Source organism: Rutilus rutilus (genome assembly GCF_951802725.1).
Source record: "Rutilus rutilus genome assembly, chromosome: 1".
NCBI lineage: Eukaryota > Metazoa > Chordata > Actinopteri > Cypriniformes > Leuciscidae > Rutilus > Rutilus rutilus.
In genome coordinates, this window is record NC_140209.1 from 11243636 (window position 1) to 11266616 (window position 22981).

General features: G+C 38.2%; 1 protein-coding gene across 1 annotated transcript in view; it reads right to left on the minus strand.

Moving 5' to 3' along the window:
• Positions 1 to 5063: 5063 nt before the first annotated feature.
• Positions 5064 to 22981, minus strand: part of LOC311287390 (uncharacterized protein) — an 89287-nt gene continuing 71369 nt past the window's right edge. Inside the window, exon 4 of the mRNA XM_084404208.1 lies at positions 5064 to 5082. The gene's annotated coding sequence lies outside the window, so the exon portion shown is untranslated. The remainder of the gene's footprint in view (positions 5083 to 22981) is intronic.

Below are 22981 nucleotides of genomic sequence, written 5' to 3' on the forward strand. Positions count from 1 at the left end.
TTAACAAAGATATCATTAATCATTATATTAAATAAAACTGGACTTATTACACTACCCTATGGGGTTCCATTCTCTATGTCCACAGTCTTTGAACTAACACTACCAACCTTTACTTGAATTGTTCTTTTCATTAAAAATTTCTTTATCCAATTAAAGATTCGTCCCCTAACTCCCATGTCAAAAAATTTAATCATCAATCCCTCCTTCCACAAAGAATCATAAGCCTTCTCAATATCAAGAAATACACTCACTACTATTTCCTTATTGCTAAATGCCCTTTTAATATCTTGATCTAGAACTGCAACTGACTCCATTGTAGATCTTCCATTTCTAAAACCATTCTGTACATCAACAAATTGACCCCTAGTTTCTAAAAAAAATATACTAATCTGTTAGTTACCATCCTCTCCATAATCTTACAAGTCACTGCTGTGAGTGCTATAGGGCGGTATGAATTAGGGTCAGATGCCTCTTTCCCTGGTTTCAAGACAGGGACCACAATGGCATGTTTCCATTCCTTGGGCAAATGACCCTCTGCCCACACAGTATTAAACAAAGCTAAGATTTCTTCAAGTACAAAATCATCCAGATATTTAAATAACTCATAAGACAGCCTATCTCTCCCCGGGGTAGTATTTGCCCAGACATAATTGCATCCTTTAACTCTTTTAAAGAAAAGAACAAATTAATAGGATTTTTATTTTCTAAACTCCTCTCCAACTTCCACCGATTAACTTCCATCAATTCAGCCCTCTTCCTACACCTCTCAACCCCCATTCTCTCTGATCTATGCACAGCTTGAAAACTCTCAACAAACATGTCTGCTTTTTCCTTATTAGAAACTGCTACCACCTCTCCCTTTTGTAACACTGGTCTCAATTTTCTTTTATATACCCCTGACATTCTACGTACAGCTGACCACAAATGCCTTACTGGTGTTTCAGGACCTAACATACCACAAAACTTCCTCCAACTATTTCTTTTTGCATCCTTTATAACTCGTCTTGCTACTGCCCTTAGATGTTTGTACTCTATTGCATTGACCAACATCGGATACTTTCTTAATCTTCTATATGCTTTATTCCTACTCCTTACAGCTTCATCACATTCTTTATTCCACCAAGGAACCAGCATAGGTGACCTAGGTTCCTGTTTCACAGGAATAGTATAGCAAGCAGCCTCATGTATCATGAGACTAATTTAAGTATTCCAGTTATCTACAGAACCCTCACTATCAACATTTCCAATTAAGCTTTGAGCATTCTCCTGGTATTTATCCCATTTGGCCTGAGAAAAGTTATATCTAGGGATATTCTTTTCCACTTCTCTTCTCAAATCCCTACCAAACCTGCATAAAATTGGATAATGATCAATATTGTATATGAATCTATAACTCTTCTTCTTCTTCTTTTTCATTGGCAGCTTGAATTAGCGCCATCTATTGTGGGTTTTGGATCAGAGACTCATTTTACTCCTTTTTTTTTCATGTGATGCATGATGAGGAAGGAAGCAGTTTTTATTTCAAAAAGTACAGCAATTACATATTTATTATATACAACTTTGTGTACAAAATATACAAAATGTATTAACAATGTGTTCAATGTCATCAGAATACAAATGAGAAAATTAGAGTGAACAGTGATTAGCTGAAAACTGAAAAATAAAAGACAAAAAAAAAGATAGAGAGAAAGTACACAAGAGTAAAATTCTTACAAATACTTGCTTTCATATTTACTGAAGATGTAGGCCTAATTTGTAGTAATATGTATTTTAAATTCTTTCAAAAACACAGAAAAAATGGTTTGTTAATGGCAAACTTACATTTATGTATATAACATTTTCCAAGAAGTCAAATTACATTTATAACAAAGCAAGTCAAATATTTCTGAGCTGAAGTCACAAGATCATCCGAAACAACAAATATGAAATGTAAATATTAAACCTCTAGTATGTCTAAAATAAAAGGCAAAGCAAACGATGAGGGAGGGAAGCACAGGCATTTGAAAATACTACAGGTTTTCTAATGATACAAAACTTAATGCTAATCGGTGAAGTATGCCTTTAAGTCTACCTTTTTCACAAGAATTTATAACTACAGATTTTCTAATATAGTGTTTATAATTTTTCCAAAAGAAATTAAATAAACATTGGTGAACTATCCTGGAAGTCTGAGCATCAACATAAAGAGATGTAGCAGAGTTAGCTAGACGTGAAAGACCATCTGTTTTGGAAAGTAAAGTTCTACCCTTGAGAGACAGATCTCTGTGTAACCAGAGATTTTGTGTCTTTCTGTTTAGTTTTTTTTCCAGAATCAAGAGAAAAGTAATCAACACATCTGTTCATCATATCCTAGAAACGACTCTCCCAAATAAGTAACTTTCACTGGGATGCCTTCAATGTTTGTTAAACAACAATTTTTGATTGATAAGAGTTCACATTTATGTATATTTAAAAGTAAGCCTGATGTCCTGGAAAATAACCTAATAATACTAATAGCTAAATAAACCTGAGCAGAGTTGTGTAAAACAGTGTAGTATCATCTTTGACTCAATATGATCTCTCTATCCACGATATTAATGCCCTGTATAGTACTTGTCCTAAGACGAACAGAAAGTAATTGACCAGCTTATAAAAATAAATACGGTGAAATTGAACAGCCTTGTCTAATTCCACGTAGTAAATTAAATCTGGTGGATGAGCCCGTTTTCAATTTGATTGTAACGAAACTGAGGAAAGCAGGCGAAGACGTGGATCTAAACGCAGGGTGATTTAATAAAGTAACACATAAAACAGAGAACACAGAACTCGAAGAACAAAGGAACAAAACCGGGGGGATCACGGAGACAGAGGCAACTATTACACTCACAACAACTGACAAAGTAACAAGTGAAACACAAGGGCTATACACTCACCTAAAGGATTATTAGGAACACCATACTAATACTGTGTTTGACCCCCTTTCGCCTTCAGAACTGCCTTAATTCTACGTGGCATTGATTCAACAAGGTGCTGAAAGCATTCTTTAGAAATGTTGGCCCATATTGATAAGATAGCATCTTGCAGTTGATGGAGATTTGTGGGATGCACATCCAGGGCACGAAGCTCCCGTTCCACCACATCCCAAAGATGCTCTATTGGGTTGAGATCTGGTGACTGTGGGGGCCATTTTAGTACAGTGAACTCATTGTCATGTTCAAGAAACCAATTTGAAATGATTCGAGCTTTGTGACATGGTGAATTATCCTGCTGGAAGTAGCCATCAGAGGATGGGTACATGGTGGTCATAAAGGGATGGACATGGTCAGAAACAATGCTCAGGTAGGCCGTGGCATTTAAACGATGCCCAATTGGCACTAAGGGGCCTAAAGTGTGCCAAGAAAACATCCCCCACACCATTACACCACCACCACCAGCCTGCACAGTGGTAACAAGGCATGATGGATCCATGTGATGGATCCATCCTACCATCTGAATGTCTCAACAGAAATCGAGACTCATCAGACCAGGCAACATTTTTCCAGTCTTCAACTGTCCAATTTTGGTGAGCTTGTGCAAATTGTAGCCTCTTTTTCCTATTTGTAGTGGAGATGAGTGGTACCCGGTGGGGTCTTCTGCTGTTGTAGCCCATCCGCCTCAAGGTTGTGCGTGTTGTGGCTTCACAAATGCTTTGCTGCATACCTCAGTTGTAACGAGTGGTTATTTCAGTCAAAGTTGCTCTTCTATCAGCTTGAATCAGTCGGCCCATTCTCCTCTGACCTCTAGCATCAACAAGGCATTTTCGCCCACAGGACTGCCGCATACTGGATGTTTTTCTCTTTTCACACCATTCTTTGTAAACCCTAGAAATGGTTGTGCGTGAAAATCACAGTAACTGAGCAGATTGTGAAATACTCAGACCGGCCCGTCTGGCACCAACAACCATGCCACGCTCAAAATTGCTTAAATCACCTTTCTTTCCCATTCTGACATTCAGTTTGGAGTTCAGGAGATTGTCTTGACCAGGACCACACCCCTAAATGCATTGAAGCAACTGCCATGTGATTGGTTGATTAGATAATTGCATTAATGAGAAATTGAACAGGTGTTCCTAATAAACCTTTAGGTGAGTGTAAATACACATGGACAAACAAGCTTAACTAAGTAATGAGGAAACAAGATACACCTGGGAACAATCATGAACTAATCAACAGGAAAAACTACAAAGGACTACAAAAACAGGAAATAATAAAAGTCCACACAAGACAAGGGGATGTAACGCAAAGAAGATGATCAGATTGTCAGCTCTCCCTCTACATGATTAAATTACTGAAATTACCCCTATTGTCTCAATATTCCGCCGCCAGGACGTGCAGACCAAATGGCGCCACAAACGGCGTAAATCAGCGACTGGCTATCTTAAAACACAGATCTCTCACTTTTGAATCAACAAAACCCTTCTGTTTCATTGCTTGGCGAACATCCGCTGACCAATAGAGCGATCTCGAAAGCACCCCCTAGGGATCTTCTTAGACACTGATTTACACGTCAGAAAACAACAAGACTTTGTTCGACCAGATGCGCCGGCTGATAATCTCATCAAATCCGACACACACACATAGGCAAGAGAGCAAAAGTTCAGCTGCGAGCGTGAACTCTCAGCCTCGGTCAGCACACACACACACACACAGAAACACACACGGATCCTACCACGTGTGATCAAAATCATTTGGTACAATGTGTAAAATTAAAATTATAAGTTTAATCAATCATTACATCAAGTACAAAAATGTATAAAAATTAAAAACTAATGAGACGAGTTACAATTAATATCAGATTCATGTCTCTGTTAAAAGTGTTACGGCCTCTTCTTCAGCTCCTGAATATGAAAGTGTTTTTTCCGGTGTAATTTTTCTGGTGCTCTTCTTCTGAATGAGAAGGCAAAAGTGATTTCAGAACGAAGGCCAGAGTGAAACTCTTCCCGCATTGATCACGTGTGTAAAGTTTCTCTCCGCTGTGGATCCTCATGTGAACCTTCAGAATTGATTTACATGTGAAGAGTTTTTTAGGCTTCTGTTTTTGCTTTCTCGTTCACGTCCATCAGGTCTAAAAGAAACATTAAATCAAGTGAGATTTCAAATGAGAGGCAAACGTGAAATGAAAAGTGAAGCTCAAAGTCAAGATCACTGATGAGTTCAATAGTCATTTTAATCCCATCAAATCTAGTGGACAACAGCGGTGCACGATTATGATCTATTTTAATGTCATGAAGATGATTTGTGTTCTAAAACACTAGTTTGGTCATGAAACAATGTAAATCTGGTGAGCATCAGCATGTTCTTCATCATGAAGAATGAATGAGGAATCAAGAATAAACACCAACCTCTTTGTTCTTCAGTATCATGATGTTTCATTCTGCAGGTTCTGGATCACTGGCGTTCTCTCTGTCCTCTCCTTCCAGATGCTTTCTGGCAGTTCTGCTAAAAACAAACAAGTTTCATTTCTTACAGACAAGATGAGAGAGGAATAATCAATATTTCAAGTACTAAGGGTAATCACATGTTAAAAAAATAGTGACCTTGATCATGTAACCTAACAGTGTTGTTCAATAAAACCCAAATTATGACTTACTTTGAAACTTTATTTTAACCAATTATTGATTTTTATTATATATTTGTATTTTAATGGCTGTTGTTTCACTTAGATCTATCTTTATTACCACATTTTTGTTGATTACTCGATTTATCAGTGGAATAATTGGCAAAATACTCAATTACTAAAATAATCGATAGCTGCAGCCCTACTTTACTTTTGCTTTAAAAAAGGATTTCATAGACATTTGGATTTCATTTGGCGTTTTACTACTGAAGTCCTGTTTATTTTTTTCATCTAGCTGTGCTGAACAGAAGCCCAGAACATGTGGATATACTGACATTCAGAACATGCTGACTTTCTCAGACTTATTATTGTTATTACTAATATTTAGTTATTTTATTTTTATTTTATGTTTGAATACATTTTTTTACTAAATTAGTCAATAGATTAATCGATACAAAAATAGTCGTTAGTGGCAGCCCTAGAAAAAACTATTATGGAGTGAAAATGGCTTATAAGTCAATAAGCGGTCCTCTGCCGCCATCTACTGTTTATAGTACATTTTTAAATAAATATGTTGGTTTGCTAAGGGGAAGTGTTGGGTGAGTAAATCATGGGCTAATTTTCCTTTTTGGGTGAAATATCCCTTTAATTGCCTTCTAAAGGTTACACGGTTGTTGATGGGCCCTGTTTCTAATGACATTTTCTTTTTACTTGTTTTTTTTTTTTTTTTTGATTGTTTCTAACATGTCCTGTTCTGTAGGCTTGCTCTTTATTTATAGTTTTTATACTGTAGTGTACATACAACCAGTAAAACATATCCTGTTCTGTAGACATGGTTATTATGTATTTATTCATGTTGTACCAGTCCAATATGACTATCAGTTGAAATAAACCTTGTGTTTATTTGTTATGAATCTATTTTCATGCGTTTTCCTATAACTTTTATGTTTAAAAATATCAAAATTAACATCGATATCACAATATCACATTTGGTCAATATCGTGCAGCCCTACCTTGATCTCTGACTGCGGTGATGTGGTTTCTCCACTGCATGGATCCTCATGTGTCGCTTCAGGCTAATTTTAACAGAGAAACTCTTTCCACACTGATCACACGTGTGCGGCTTCTCTCCAGTGTGGATCCTCTCGTGTGTTGTTTTATCTGCCGACTGAATGAATCTCTTGTCACAGTGTGAACACTTGTAAGGCTTCTCTCCAGTGTGGATCCTCTCATGTTTTTTCAGATTTGATGAATAACTGAATCTCTTGTCACAGTGTGAACACTTGTAAGGTTTTTCTCCAGTGTGAATTCTCTGGTGCAGTTTTAAACTGTCCGCTCTAGTAAAAGTCTTCTCACACTCAAAGCACATGTACTCTCTCACACCAGTGTGGATTTTCTCATGTGTGTATAAATGTTGCAGCTGTGAAAAACTCTTTCCACACACAGAACATGAATGCGGCTTCTCCTTCGTATGAACTGTCAGGTGTGTCTTCAGGTGTGATGCACTAAGAAATGTTTTGCCGCATTGATCACACGTGAACGGCTTCTCTCCGGTGTGGATCCTCATGTGAATCTCAAGACTTTGTTTGGTTGATAAACTCTTTTCACACTGATCACACATGAATGGCTTCTCTCCAGTGTGGATCCTCATGTGACCATTAAGATTGTTTTTGTTTGAGAAACTCTTCCCACATTGATCACAAGGGAACGGCTTCTCTCCAGTGTGGATCCTCTCGTGTGTTTTTTTATCTGCCGATTGAATGAATCTCTTGTCACAGTGTGAACACTTGTAAGGTTTTTCTCCAGTGTGGATCCTCTCATGTGTTTTCAGATTTGCTGACTGACTGAATCTCTTGTCACAGTGTGAACACTTGTAAGGTTTTTCTCCAGTGTGAATTCTCTGGTGCTGTTTTAGACTGTCCACTCTAGTAAAAGTCTTCTCACACTCAAAGCACATGTACTCTCTCACACCAGTGTGTATTTTCTCATGATTCTGTAAAGTATGCAGCAGTGAAAAACTCTTTCCACACACAGAACATGAATGCGGCTTCTCCTTTGTATGAACTGTCAGGTGTGTCTTCAGGTTTGATGCACAGACAAATGTTTTGCTGCATTGATCACATGTGTACGGCTTCTCTCCAGTGTGGATCCTCATGTGCATCTTAAGACTTTGTTTGTTTGAGAATCTCTTTTCACACTGATCACACATGAATGGCTTCTCTCCGGTGTGGATCCTCATGTGTAATTTATGGTGTGAAGATTGACTGAAATCTTTCCCACATTGATCACACTTAAATGGCTTCTCTTCAGTGTGAACTCTCATGTGAACATCAAAAGTCTGTTTGGTTGTGAAACTCTTTCCACACTGATCACATGTGAACGGCTTCTCTCCAGTGTGGATTCTCATGTGAAGCTCAAGACTTTGTTTGCTTGATAAACTCTTTCCACACTGAGTGCAGGTGAAAGATTTCTTGGCTCTTCTTTTCTTTAAAAATGTCTGTTTAGTCTTTGAGCGACTCAAAGGTTTTTCTCCAGGTTTAACATGATGTTCCTCCTCCACTTCACTCAGTTCTTCACTCTCCTCGCTCTTTTCCATCAGGTCTGACATAAAAAAAAAAAAAAATTAATTTCATTTTCAGTACATCAACATAATTAAAAGAGAAATATAGTGTGAAAGGACATGAAATTGAACCCTGATGTAATAGTATAAAGTAAACAACTGCTATAAAATATGATAATTTGATAATTTGCCTTTTTATTGATTATATGTCCTTTCCATGAATGAGGTAAATTTATCTTCCAATTTTTATTTTTTTAAAAATTATAGGCATGAATCCCATGTTTCTTTAACAAAATATATAATATATATTTGATAAATGACACAATCATCTAACATGATGTTAACATTAAAATATACAATACTGCCATATTTTGTCACCGACTTTGAAAATATTTATTTTACTAAAAAAGGTTTTGAATTATTAATGGCCGTTCACACTAGACTTTCTTTTTAGACTTCCATTCATGCGCATGTGAAAGTGGGACACCAGAAACACAAGCTCAAGTGAATTACCCTGTGAGAAATAACACAAGCGTTCAGCATTCAAGTGGAGTGGATTGTTTATTTTTTAAATTTTAATTATTATTATTTGTTATATGTTGAACTTATGTCTGTAAAAAAGCTGCCGCAGAATGTGACGTCCTTTCACGACTGTTGCAGTGTGTAGAAACTTCACAAGCTCAAAGTGTAGTGACCACAGCTTTAACTAGATTTAAATGAACTATTTTATTAGCATTACCTGTGTCCTACATGTTTCACTCAACCCTGTTACTCCTGACATGATTTTCCTCCTTTCAAAAACAGAACATTTCCTAAAACTAGGGCTGCAAAAATGCGATATGCGATATCCTATATGCAATACGACAATGCTTAAAGTGAGTAAAATAAACTTCAATTATTTTAAAAATTTACTTAAAATGATATAACCAACATACGTGTTTCACATTATTTTTGTGACAAGAAAACATCCCTACAGCTTCAGAAAGTGAACATCAGTGTTTTACTGTAACATAAGAAGTGTTATTGTAACAACAGGGTAAACCACGGGGTTCAGCTTATCCTACATTAGGGTTATTATACAACAGAAGCTGAATAATCAAATATGAAAATAAAACACAGTTTATTAATTCTGATTCTTAAAGGTAGGGTAGGTAGGATTTTTATAAAAAAACTTTTTTTTCAAATTTGTTAAACTGTCTTTATATACCAATACATAATTAAAATGTAAGTGCTCTGAAAAAGATAGCATAAAAATCAAGTGACTGTAGACCTTTTAATCTGCAATAAACAGCTCATTATTTCCATTTGGGACGAAACAATTGATTGGTTTGGGCAGCTGTCACTCACTATCGCAACCATGGCTACACTCCTGTTGCTAGATCTGCCCATATGCGCACGCACCCGTTTGATTTGAGGAGTGCAAGAGAGGCGCAGAACCTACGAAGAGTGAAATTATGGCAGAGAAAGAGCATTCAAAATTCAAAGCACCTGCATATGCAGTCAGCGAAGGCAAACAAGGCAAAAACTACTTCCTCGGACCCTGGTTGCCCACACTCTTGCACGACCTCCTCTGCTTCGCCCTCGACCCTGGACCTGTCCTCGAACCGACGATGCGGTAATTGTCTCTGGAGTGTAACGTTAGTCCTCCTCAGAGTCAACAATGTTTTCATCATGGAAACTCTTACATGCAAAACACTGTATATGTTATTAATCTTACACGAAATTCACCTTCATCACAGTTTAACTGATGATAATGGAAAAACGTGTATCAATGCAACTTGTTTTTAGCATTGCCTTATAAATATAGCTCGTTACCTATAAATATAGCTTGTTACCGAACCAACTTTTTACTTTACCAGTATCGATATGCTAGCTTGATAGTGAGTACTAAAAGCCATCTTATTTGTTTATATTTATAGTGATAAAGTTAGGTATTTTATTACATGTGATTCTGACATGATTTCACTGCATGCACTGCGCTCGTTCCTCTCCACTCGTCTCAGGTAAATAAATGCGTCTTCCAGCTGAGCCTGAGCGTTCGGGGTCACGCGTTCATGTGTTTTGGGGGTGTGGCTTTGGAAGGAGCTCAGAAGGGAGGGGGTGGAGTGAATGGAAATAATTAGCTGTGTTTACAACAGTCGTGAGAGGTCTACAGACACTCGATTTTTATACTCTCTTTTTCAAAGTACTTACATTTTAATTATGTATTGGTATATAAAGACAGTTTAAACAAATTTGGAATGTTTTTTTTTTTAGAAAAATCCTACCTACCCTGTCTTTAAAGCTACAAAAGTTATTCAGCCAAGAGCAGTGAGTGATTTTCTCTTTATCTTTTGTTCATGACCCCAGTTATTGCAAGCCGTTTCGATATGCATATCGCAATATATACCTCTGCGGTAGGGCTGAACAATTAATTGCATTTGTGATAATATCGCAATATGATGAAACTATTTTTTAACCGCAAAAGCTGCGATTACACTCTGGTCACGTGACACGCGAGAGAAAAGCAGTCTGCAAATTTAGCATCAACTTGGCACACTAATCATACAGGCCTGGCATACAGGAAAGAACACTCCGTTCAATTTATGTGATATTATGTCATAATAATGTATATATATATATATATATATATATATATATATATATATATGTTATAGATTCTCTCTCCAACGATTCAGAGAATTTCAGAATCGAGTCTGAGCTTAGTTTTTAAACACAGATGCGTGATGTATTGGCTTTCCTGTGCCGTTGCAGTTGATAATAGGAGTATGCAAGTTTAGAACGCGTACAAACAGAGTCCATGCAGATGGATATAGATGCATAAAAAATGTCTCTTTATGACTTGTGCTCCATTAAACATGATCACAACCTTCCTGTGGCCTTTCCTTGTTCACATGTACACACAAAGCCATACCTTATAGACCGCATACAACTAAAATCCAACAGGGTAAACCACGGGGTTTATGGTGAATCCACTGCTGCTTTAGTGTATATGTAATGAGTGATTATAAATCAAGGTATTAATCAATATTTTTCCTTCTAAATATCAAATGAGTTGAATGACTTCTGTGAGGGATTTACTTTGTTATAGAAGTTACCAGTAATGTACCTTAATGGTCCAGTGGTAGAGCTTAAGGGGTGGTGGTGGCGCAATGGATAAGACACATGCCTTTGGTGTGAGAGACCCCGGTTCGAATCCACTGTGAGACGCCAATGTGTCAAGACTGAGCAAGACACTTAACCCCTAGTTGCTCCAGAGGCGTGTGACCCCTGACATATATATAGCAATTGTAAGTCGCTTTGGATAAAAGCGTCAGATAAATGTAAATGTAATATCGCAATATGATGAAACACGATTTTTTAACAGCAAAAGCTGCGATTACACTCAGCGACGTCTACTAGAAGCCTACGATCGGTCAACGAGCGACGTCTCCCAGAAGCCTACGATCGGTCAACGAGCGACGTCTACTAGAAGCCTACGATCGGTCAACGAGCGACGTCTACTAGAAGCCTACGATCGGTCAACGAGCGACGTCTACCAGAAACCTATGATCTGTCAAGGAGCGACGTCTACCAGAAGCCTACGATCGGTCAAAGAGCGACGACTACCAGAAGCCTACGATCGGTCAAAGAGCGACGACTACCAGAAGCCTACGATCGGTCAACGAGCGACATCTACCAGAAGCCTACGATCGGTCAACGAGCGACGTCTACCAGAAGCCTACGATCGGTCAACGAGCGACGTCTACCAGAAGCCTACGATCGTCAACGAGCGACGTCTACTAGAAGCCTACGATCGGTCAACGAGCGACGTCTCCCAGAAGCCTACGATCGGTCAACGAGCGACGTCTACCAGAAACCTATGATCTGTCAACGAGCGACGTCTACCAGAAGCCTACGATCGGTCAAAGAGCGACGACTACCAGAAGCCTACGATCGGTCAACGAGCGACGTCTACTAGAAGCCTACGATCAGTCAACGAGCGACGTCTCCCAGAAGCCTACGATCGGTCAACGAGCGACATCTACTAGAAGCCTACGATCGGTCAACGAGCGACGTCTCCCAGAAGCCTACGATCGGTCAACGAGCGACGTCTACCAGAAACCTATGATCTGTCAACGAGCGACGTCTACCAGAAGCCTACGATCGGTCAAAGAGCGACGACTACCAGAAGCCTACGATCGGTCAAAGAGCGACGACTACCAGAAGCCTACGATCGGTCAACGAGCGAGAAGCCTATGATCGGTCAACGAGCGAGAAGCCTACGATCGGTCAACGAGTGACATCTACCAGAAGCCTACGATCGGTCAACGAGCGACGTCTACCAGAAGCCTACGATCGGTCAACGAGTGACGTCTACCAGAAGCCTATGATCGGTCAACGAGCGACGTCTACCAGAAGCCTACGATCGGTCAACGAGCGACGTCTACTAGAAGCCTACGATCGGTCAACGAGCGACGTCTCCCAGAAGCCTACGATCGGTCAACGAGCGACGTCTACCAGAAGCCTACGATCGGTCAACGAGCGACGTCTACCAGAAGCCTATGATCGGTCAACGAGCGACGTCTACCAGAAGCCTACGATCGGTCAACGAGCGACGTCTACTAGAAGCCTACAATCGGTCAACGAGCGACGTCTCCCAGAAGCCTACGATCGGTCAACGAGCGACGTCTACCAGAAGCCTACGATCGGTCAACGAGCGACGTCTACCGGAAGCCTACGATCGGTCAACGAGCGACGTCTACCAGAAGCCTACGATCGGTCAACGAGCGACGTCTACGCTTAATTTAGTCCTAATTTGTAAGTCGCTTGGGACAAAAGTGTCTGCTAAATGACTAAATGTAAATGTAAAAGAGATCTGTGCATTAGTGTGAATGCAGCTTATCGTATCTAAACTGAGAAATAAAATCACTCACAGCTCTTGAACAGAAAGCGTTCAGACAGCCTACTTTTAAATACTGAAAGCACTCTTTGTTTATTGCTTGTAATGTTTTTTTTTGTTCCTCTTTATTATTTACTAGCTTTTGTATTTAAGCTATATTAGATTATATAACCTATTTAAATTCTTTATTGTTTTTAATAATGCATATGACACATGTAATTAAATAATGATTTTAAGTGTTATTAATAAGATTAATTAAGAAAATAGTAGATCATGAGGTGCCTAAAGATTCCCATCCCTATTATACAATGATTTATTGCTTGTCTTTGTCGAATAATACAGAAGATAAATAACTTAAAAAGTAATCACATATTAAATCGCAATCGCAATATTGGTAAATGGTGCAATTACAACTAGATTATTTTCCAAAATCATTCAGCCCTACTTTGGGATATTTTGATATATTAAATATATTAACCCTCTGAGGTCTGGGCGCGGGCGCGGTTTGGTGGATTTTCTCCACATTGTAGCAATATAAACTTAAATTTGTCCGTCATTTGTGGTCATACAGAAAAAAGAAATATAAAAAAAGAACCTGTGATATTTCTACTTTTGTATGTGTCCACTTACAATCAAATCAAAACATTGAGCTTTTGTAAAATAAAGAAAATAAACAGGGTGTGCATTCTGCCTCTCCGTCACGGTGAACTTTTTTTTTATTGAGCATGTCTATAAACTGAAACAAAACGCAGCGAATACTTGTCACACATTTATGAGCCATATACCTTTATAAACATTTAAGTGTGTACTTTTAAATTATCGGATTCAAACTGAAAACAAATATTCTCTGTTTAAGTAATTTGTATAAAACCAACAAGATGTCCAGCTTCTCAAACGCTTGGTCATTATTTTTTTAACCCTCATGTGGTGTTCAAAATCCTATTACACCTATGGTGTTCCTGGTCAAAAATGACAGGCCTATAAAAAATAGCTTATAAATCACTCATTTAACCACATTTTCACCCAATCTTGGATTCAATCTTTTTGTCAACTTGTTTTCTGTCAATTAGGACTGGTTTTATATTTCTATTTTTTTTCTAAAAAGAAACTTTGCTGCCGTACCATGAGTGCAGCAGGCGTAATGATATGACGCAGCGCATGCTGCCTGATAATAGGCTACTGAGCTGGGGACTATTATCAGAGCAAAGTTTCTTGATTATTACGCAGGAATGAGAGTATAGTTCCTAGCCATATATCAGCCTACAAAATCGCAACTTTTCATTTCCCGTCGGTCTTAGTACACGATGTAACTACAGAAGAGTCAAGTTTTAAATAGGAAAAATATCGAAACCCTTTGTTCATTTTTTGAGAGAGATGCTAATGGTCTTGTCCGGTTCAATTCATTATGCTAAGCTATGCTAAAAGTGGGACCCCCAGACCCGGAGATCGGCTGAATGGATTCGAAAACGGTAAAACTCAACCGTTTAACTCTGGGGGAGATGTAAAATGAGCCTATTTCCAAAAAAAGTGGAGTATCCCTTTAACTAGTATTTTCAGGAAAAAGAAAATCTTCTCCAGTCAAAAATGACATGAACACCACATGATACCACGCCCACTCGCGCAAAAGATATTCACGTGCAAATCTCCACATGGAACGCGATCGGGCTCATTAGGCCTACCTCAAAAACAAAACACCAAAACACTTTACAAGTCTCTGCTTTTAGACGCGCCTGAGCTTACATTGGATTTACATCAGAAGAAGAACGCGATTTGAAGACAAGAAAGATAAGGTAAGAAATTCTTACATATGATAGTTTGTTATTGTTGCATAAATTTCACATTGCAGTTGAACTGTTGCTAGATATATGGTGAATATTATAATATTTAGACCCGCGTTTACTGTTACTGTGTTTGTGGATATCTGCTAAAACGTAGATATGTATATGGTAACCATAATGTTTTATATTTGAGCGCGATCGCGCTTGAATGTATCATATTTTGCAGCGCAATCGCGTTTGAATGTATCATATTTTGCAGCGCAATCGCGTTTGAATGTATCATATTTTGCAGCGCGATCGCGTTTGAAAAGCAAACGGCTTCATGTTTTTACTATTATCTCATTTCATATCATCATAACGAATGGAAACATTTGAAGTAACATGATAATCAATATATTTTTCTCTAGCTTAGTTGTTACTGAAATCTTTTGGAAGATTTATACTGCTACAGGTTATTGTTATTTTATCCAGCACCAGTGGCGGTTCTAGGATTTTTCTAACAGGGGCCATTAAGGGGCCACATGTAACATTCAGGGGCCAAATACAGGGTACATTCAAGCACACAAAATAATGTATTCAGTATGGTGCAAATACATTTCGGCAGTCATTCCTTTTTCAAACGCTCTTATAAAAAATTATGAGCCAGTAAAGTTCTTAATGATTTTTTTCATTTATTTATAGCCTACTGTGCATAAAGGACACAATGCACTTCTTTCTGAATTCCACCTTTTAAGTTTCAGAATCATGTCGTCGCTTATAAACAGTAAATTATTGTTAATTGTTTGGGAGTGGAATTACATCTGAGATCATTGTGAAGAATTCTCCAGTTGCTCTTCTCGTTGAGGATTGATGGGTGGGAATCTCTAGTCTAGGCACCTCACGATTCGATTCCGATTCAGAGCGTAACGATTATCGATTATTAACGATTATTTTTATTTTTTTTACTACTTGGTACTTTTTAAAGCAAAGTATTTATGATGACCCATAACATACTTACTTCCAATACTTCCTATATTCATTTTATTAATAAAACAAATGGAAGTGATTTGGCAAGTCAACTGTAAGGTTACATTTGCCAGCATTTGTCCCAAGATTGCAAAGAACCAACAGGAAAATAAATGTGTGCCTGTACTAGCAGCAAACTTGTAGTAAATTAACACAAACTTCAGCATATTCTGAATCTCTAGCATTTAAGAATAGACTTCTAAACAACATCCTCTTGTTATTTCCAGTGAGCAATATAATCCTTAAGACAAAAAAAAAAAAAAAACATTTTGCTGTAGCAAAATCACAAACAGTTTTCGATCAAATATATAGAATTATGTACCAGCAGCTCTCATATAATGCTTGTGGACTTGCGCATATTCTGAATAATTAGTAACATATAAGCCGCTCTTAAATCACAACTAAATAAGAGTTATGACTTGAAATGTTTGATGTATACCACAATCAAAAACAGCTTATACAAAAAAGTGAATGAACATCTGCAGAGAGCACAGTCAAAATTTAACTTTTTGTGACTGGCATTGCACATAATTGCAGGGCAGTACAACGTACGTATAACAGATCAGTTTACAGCATATTGATGTGAAAACTAAACAATACAGAAAGCAGCTCTCATACAAAAAATACTAAATAGGTAACAATGAAATTGCCAATTTTCCATACGTTAGCTTTGAACGAAGAGGGTGCCGTTTGAATTTGGCGTTCAGCCATAATGTGTCTGTTATGTGCGACAGTGCGCGACTCTGTTGTGCACGCCACAGACTGTCCGCGGCGCGCACTGCATGTGCACGTCCGCTTTAGAGTTCCGCCTTTTGCGTTCCGTCAATATTAAGGTATTAGAAAAAAATATATATAGATTTGTTTTTAGAAAATCGATTTTTGACATTTGTGAATCGATTCAGAATCGTCCACGTCCGCATCGCGATGCATCTAAGAATCGTTTTTTTCCCCCAACCCCTAGGAACGGGGGCCAATCAGGGGCCAATCAGATTTCAGCAGGGGCCAGGGCCCCTGTGGCCCCGCCTCTAGAACCGCCCCTGCTGCACATAGCTTATGCCTACAAGGCACAACAAACCTGGTGTTATATTGTTGGAAACATTTTTGTGTGTGTGTGTGTGTGTGTGTGTGTGTGTGTGTGTGTGTGTGTGTGTGTGTGTGTGTATTCTGTGAATTTTAAAAAGCAATTTTAACCAGGAAAATCTAAAAATTTATTCCCAAAATCGTGCAGGCCTTTCTCTTGATATCAGTATGTTCACTTTTTTTTTTCAGGGCCCAGATGCCACTGAGGACTTCAGTGAACATGAACATGGTAAAGTGAAAATCAAACACCTTGGAAATGAAATGTACAATGTTTTTAGGAATGGCACAAAGGTCTCTGTCTTTGGATCATTGTTTTCAATAAGTGCTTTTTTGGCATTTGTTGTGTGTATCTTTGGACTATGTTGTGTTGTAAATAAATCCAAACAATTTAAAAGCCATTCTTTTATAAATCTCCTCATTTACAGTATTGTGCAAGGTTGCTCAGAATGACAGGGCCTGATAGCTCCTAATAGGGCCGTTAGGGGAGGGTCTTTGTCTTTCTCAGGTGAGAAAAGCTTACATATTAATGAGCTCCCGCATAAAGCTTTTTCACACAAAACACGTTGTAAAATTTTTAAATCAATATATTGTCTTATCTGAATGAGCAGTCAGGGTGATTTTCACCAGAGGTGTCAAGTAACGAAGTACAAATACTTTGTTACATTACTTAAGTAGAAATTTTGGGTATCTATACTTTACTGGAGTAATTATTTTTCAGACGACTTTTTACTTCTACTCCTTACATTTTCACGCAATTATCTGTACTTTCTACTCCTTACATTTTAAAAATAGCCTCGTTACTCCTAGTTCATTTTGGCTTGTTTTCATCCCGGCTTGTTGTCGTTAAAAAAAAAATTGGCCAATTACACAAACGGTTAATAGATCTGAGTCCCGTCTCCTGAACACACATCGCTAAACTGATTGGCTTTATGTTTTTTTTCTAACTTGTTAGAGGCTGTAGTCACATTTGGTTGTGCGAAGCGCCAAAACTCCTCCAAGTCCCAAGGAAACCTAGATGCGGTAAGCGAGGGAGAAATCAACAGTTCTGTGCTCAAGAATATGGGGCAAATCGCGTCAAATATTGATTTGGGGACAGACGTTTTTACACTATAATGACAATTGTAACATAACACTAACATAATCGTTAGTGTGTGTGTGTGTGTGTGTGTGTGTGTGTGTGTGAGAGAGAAAGAGGCATGTAAAAATGCAGACAGTTTTCTGTGATAGGTAAGGTTAGTCTATGGGGGGTAGAATACACAGTTTGTTTGTACAGTATAAAAATCATTATGTCTATGGAAAGTCCCCATAAAACATGAAAAAATAACATTGCTTGGTCTGTTGAAGGCTGGTCTTGTTGAAATGAGAGGCCTGTTGATCAAGTTTCAGTGCTCTTAGGACACTGAAAACATGGCTCAGAGCAATGGTCACAAGTGACACTTGACAGTATTGCTGTGTCGTGTCTAACAGGACAAACTGGACAGTATTGATGTGAAACATATGCCAAAAGTTAATTTCTGTTAAATGATTAGTTCACTTAGTTAAAAAATGAAAATTCTGTCATCATTTACTCACTCTCAAGTTGTTTCAAACCAGTTTCTTTCCTCTGCTGAACACAAAAGAAGATATTTTGAAGAATATCGATAACCAGACAGTTGATGGTAGCCATTGACTTTCTTTGTATTTTTTTTTCTTACTATGGAAGTCAATGGGGTCCATCCACTGTCTGGTTATCGACAATATAGTCACATGTTTGCCGGGAGCCAGAGCGCCTGACATCAAAGCAAATTTAAAAGTGCTGGCTAATGCTAATCGTAAATTCTCTAAGATCATTATTCATGTCGGCACTAATGATGTTCGACTCCGCCAGTCGGAGATCACCAAAATTAATATTAAAGAGGTGTGTGAACTTGCAAGTACGATGTCAGGCACTGTAATTTGCTCTGGCCCCCTTCCTGTTCGCAGGAGTGATGAGATAGTTAGTAGATTGTGTTCACTGAATCGCTGGCTGTCTGAGTGGTGTCCGTGTAATAATATAGAATTCATAGACAATTGGAAAAGTTTTTGGGGCAAACCTGACCTGTTGAAAAGAGATGGTATTCATCCCTCCTGGGATGGTGCTGCTCTTCTATCTAGTAATATGGCTCATAGTCTTAGAGCTCAAACATGACAAATTGGGCACCAGGTCAGGAAGCAGACAGACTGGCTAAACCAACCGTCTGCTAGCGGCCTCGCGTCACCCAGGTCAGATAAATCCCATCACATAGAGCCTCTTTCACCTAGCTATCATCATATAGAGACTGTGTCTGTTCCCCGATTTTGGAAATCCAAAAAATGTTTAAACCTATCTAAGGTTAAAAATTTAATTGATGTTCAACAAATAAAAAACAGCTATAATACAGATGAGCAAATGCTAAAGCTTGGGTTGCTGAATATTCGATCGCTTACTTCAAAAGCACTCATTGTTAATGATATGATTTCAGATAATAACCTAGATGTGCTGTGTTTGACAGAAACCTGGCTAAAACCAAGCGATTACATTACTTTAAATGAGTCCACCCCGCAAGACTACTGTTATAAACATGAACCTCGTCTTAAACGCAAAGGGGGTGGTGTTGCTGTAATTTATAGTAATATTTTCAAAACCACTAAGAAATCAAGTTTCGAATATAATTCTTTTGAAGTGTTAGTGCTTAATGTAAAAATATATAGTATAAATGATAAATCACGTTTGAGATTTGTGCTGGCTACTGTATACAGGCCACCAGGGCACCATACAGACTTTATCAAAGAATTTGCGGACTTTCTATCAGAGTTAGTATTGGCTGCAGATAAAGTACTAATTGTTGGTGATTTTAATATACACATCGATAATGAAAAAGATGCATTGGGTTTGGCATTTAAAGACATTGTAAACTCAATTGGAGTTAGACAACACGTGTCAGGACCTACTCATCGTCGTAATCATACTCTAGATCTAATATTATCACATGGAATAGATGTTGATGCCGTTGAAATTCTGCAGCAGAGCGATGACATCTCAGATCATTATCTAGTCTCGTGTAAATTACATTTAGCCAAGGCTGCAAAGCCGACTCCGTGTTACAAATATGTTAGACCTATCACTTCTGCTACTAAAGATTGCTTTATTAATAATCTTCCTGATCAGTTTCATAATTTTAGCATCCCGAATAGCTTAGAAAAACTTGATATTGCAACAGAAACTTTTAACTCTCTCCTTTCCAGCACTTTAGACACAGTTGCTCCTTTGCGCTTAAAGAAGATTAAAGAAAATAATCCAACGCCGTGGTACAACGAGCACACTCGGGCCCTTAAGAGAGCAGCCAGAAAAATGGAGCGCAACTGGAAGAAAACAAAATTAGAGGTATTTCGCATTTCATGGAAAGAGAGCTCGATTGCTTACAGAGAGGCTTTAAAAGCTGCTAGATCTGCTTATTTTTCAAACCTATTAGAAGAAAATAAACATAATCCTAGGTATTTATTTGAAACAGTGGCTAAACTAACGAAAAAGAAAGCTTCAAACACAGAAGGTTCCAAGCAGCACAGCAGTAATGACTTTATGAACTTCTTCACTTATAAGATTGATAATATCAGGGACAAAATTATAACTATGCAACCGTCTACTACAGTATCGCATCAGGCAGTGCATTGTAGTCTCCCTGAGGAAAAATTTGATTCATTCATTGCTATAGGAGAGGAAGAATTTACTAAACTCGTTAAATCATCTAAATCTACAACATGTATGCTAGACCCTATACCGACTAAGCTACTGAAAGAGATGCTTCCAGAGGTCATAGATCCTCTTCTTAATATCATTAATTCATCTTTGTCTCTAGGATACGTACCAAAAAACTTTAAGCTGGCTATGATTAAACCGCTTGTTAAAAAAATGCAACTTGATCCTTCAGAATTAGTCAATTACAGGCCGATCTCGAATCTACCTTTTCTGTCAAAGATACTAGAAAAGGCAGTATCTTCACAACTATGTTCCTTTCTAGAAAGAAATGATATCTTCGAGGATTTTCAGTCCGGATTTAGACCATACCATAGTACTGAGACTGCTCTCGTTAGAGTAACAAATGATTTGCTCTTATCATCCGATCGTGGTTGTGTCTCTCTATTAGTGTTACTCGATCTTAGTGCTGCGTTTGACACCATTGACCACAACATTCTTTTAAATAGACTAGAAAACTATGTTGGCATTAGTGGAATTGCACTAGCATGGTTTAAATCATACTTATCTGACCGTTATCAGTTTGTAGCAGTAAATGAAGAGATGTCTTATCAATCACAAGTTCAGTATGGCGTACCACAGGGCTCAGTACTAGGACCGCTGCTGTTCACTCTGTACATGCTACCATTAGGAGATATCATTAGGAAACATGGAATTAGCTTCCACTGTTATGCCGACGATACTCAGCTCTATATTTCTTCAAAACCTAACGAAACTTACCAATTCACTAAATTAACAGAATGCATAGCTGATATAAAAAATTGGATGACTCGTAATTTCCTACTTCTAAATTCTGAAAAAACAGAGATTCTAATTATTGGACAAAAAACTTCCTCACGTAATAACCTAGAATACTGTCTAACACTTGATGGCTGCTCTGTTAAGTCTTCGTCGTCGGTTAGGAACCTGGGTGTGCTCTTTGATACCAATCTTTCATTTGAAAGTCACGTGTCTAGTATCTGTAAACCGCATTTTTCCATCTTAAAAATATATCTAAATTACGTCATATGCTCTCATTGACAAATGCGGAACAATTAGTCCATGCGTTCATGACCTCAAGGCTAGATTATTGTAATGCTCTACTGGGTGGTTGCCCTGCACGCTTAATAAACAAACTACAGCTAGTTCAAAACGCAGCAGCTCGAGTTCTTACCAGAACCAGGAAGTATGAGCATATTAGCCCGGTTCTGTCAAAACTGCACTGGCTCCCTATTAAACATCGCATCAATTTTAAAATATTGCTGATTACTTACAAAGCACTAAATGGTTTAGCTCCGCAGTACTTGAGCGAGCTCTTAACGCATTATAGTCCTTCACGTCTATTGCGATCTCAAAATTCCGGCCAGTTGATAATACCTAGAATATCTAAATCGACTGCTGGCGGTAGATCCTTTTCCTATTTAGCACCAAAACTTTGGAACAGCCTTCCTACCATTGTCCGGGAAGCAGACACACTCTGTCAGTTCAAATCTAGATTAAAGACACATCTCTTTGACAGAGCGTTCACATAATACATTATAGACTTCTATAATTCAATATTAGGCTGCATAGATTAGGTCAGCTGGAACCGGGAACACTTCCCATAAATCCTGATGTACTTGTTACATCATGAGAAGAATGGCATCTACGCTAATTTTAGTGTCTTTGTTTATCCCAAGGTTTTCCCGCAGCCTGCCGGATCCAGGCCGTTTCCAGATCTGATGAAGGACCTTCGCCTGGACCCGATGTCAACGCAGTGCTGAAGGGCCAACTAGTCTCTCCCTATGGAGGATCCCTTTCCCACTCTACAGATAACGCGTCGTCGGGAAAACTCAATTTGCGTATCTACCCCGAATTGATAAAATAAAATAAAATTCTGAATCAAAACTATAAGGAAACACCAGTAATTTGTTTAGGCTTGGTTTGCAGGGAATTCCAAACCTGCACACATATATTCAAACGCACATAACTATAGAACCCGTTCTTAATGCGCATCTGAACGCCATCAGCGTTTCTCACAGGTTCGCTAAAGTCTGTGTAGAGAGAATGGTGTCGTCTTGGCGGCCCTAATTTAAAAACAAATGATCGTTGCGACGGAAGCGAATCAATCAAAACTAACTTTAGCTGGAAAATAAAATAACTTTATTAAAGAACCGCTATAAAGCCAAAACAATCTTACGTTAAATTATACATTTATCTCTGTAAAGCTGCTTTGAGACAATCTACATTGTTAAAAGCGCTATATAAATGAAAATGACTTGACTTGACTTGAATATTCAAAATATCTTCTTTTGTGTTCAGCAGAACAAAGAAATTCATACAGGATTGAAACAGTTTTAGGGTGAGTAAATGATTTTCAGTTTTAGGTGAAC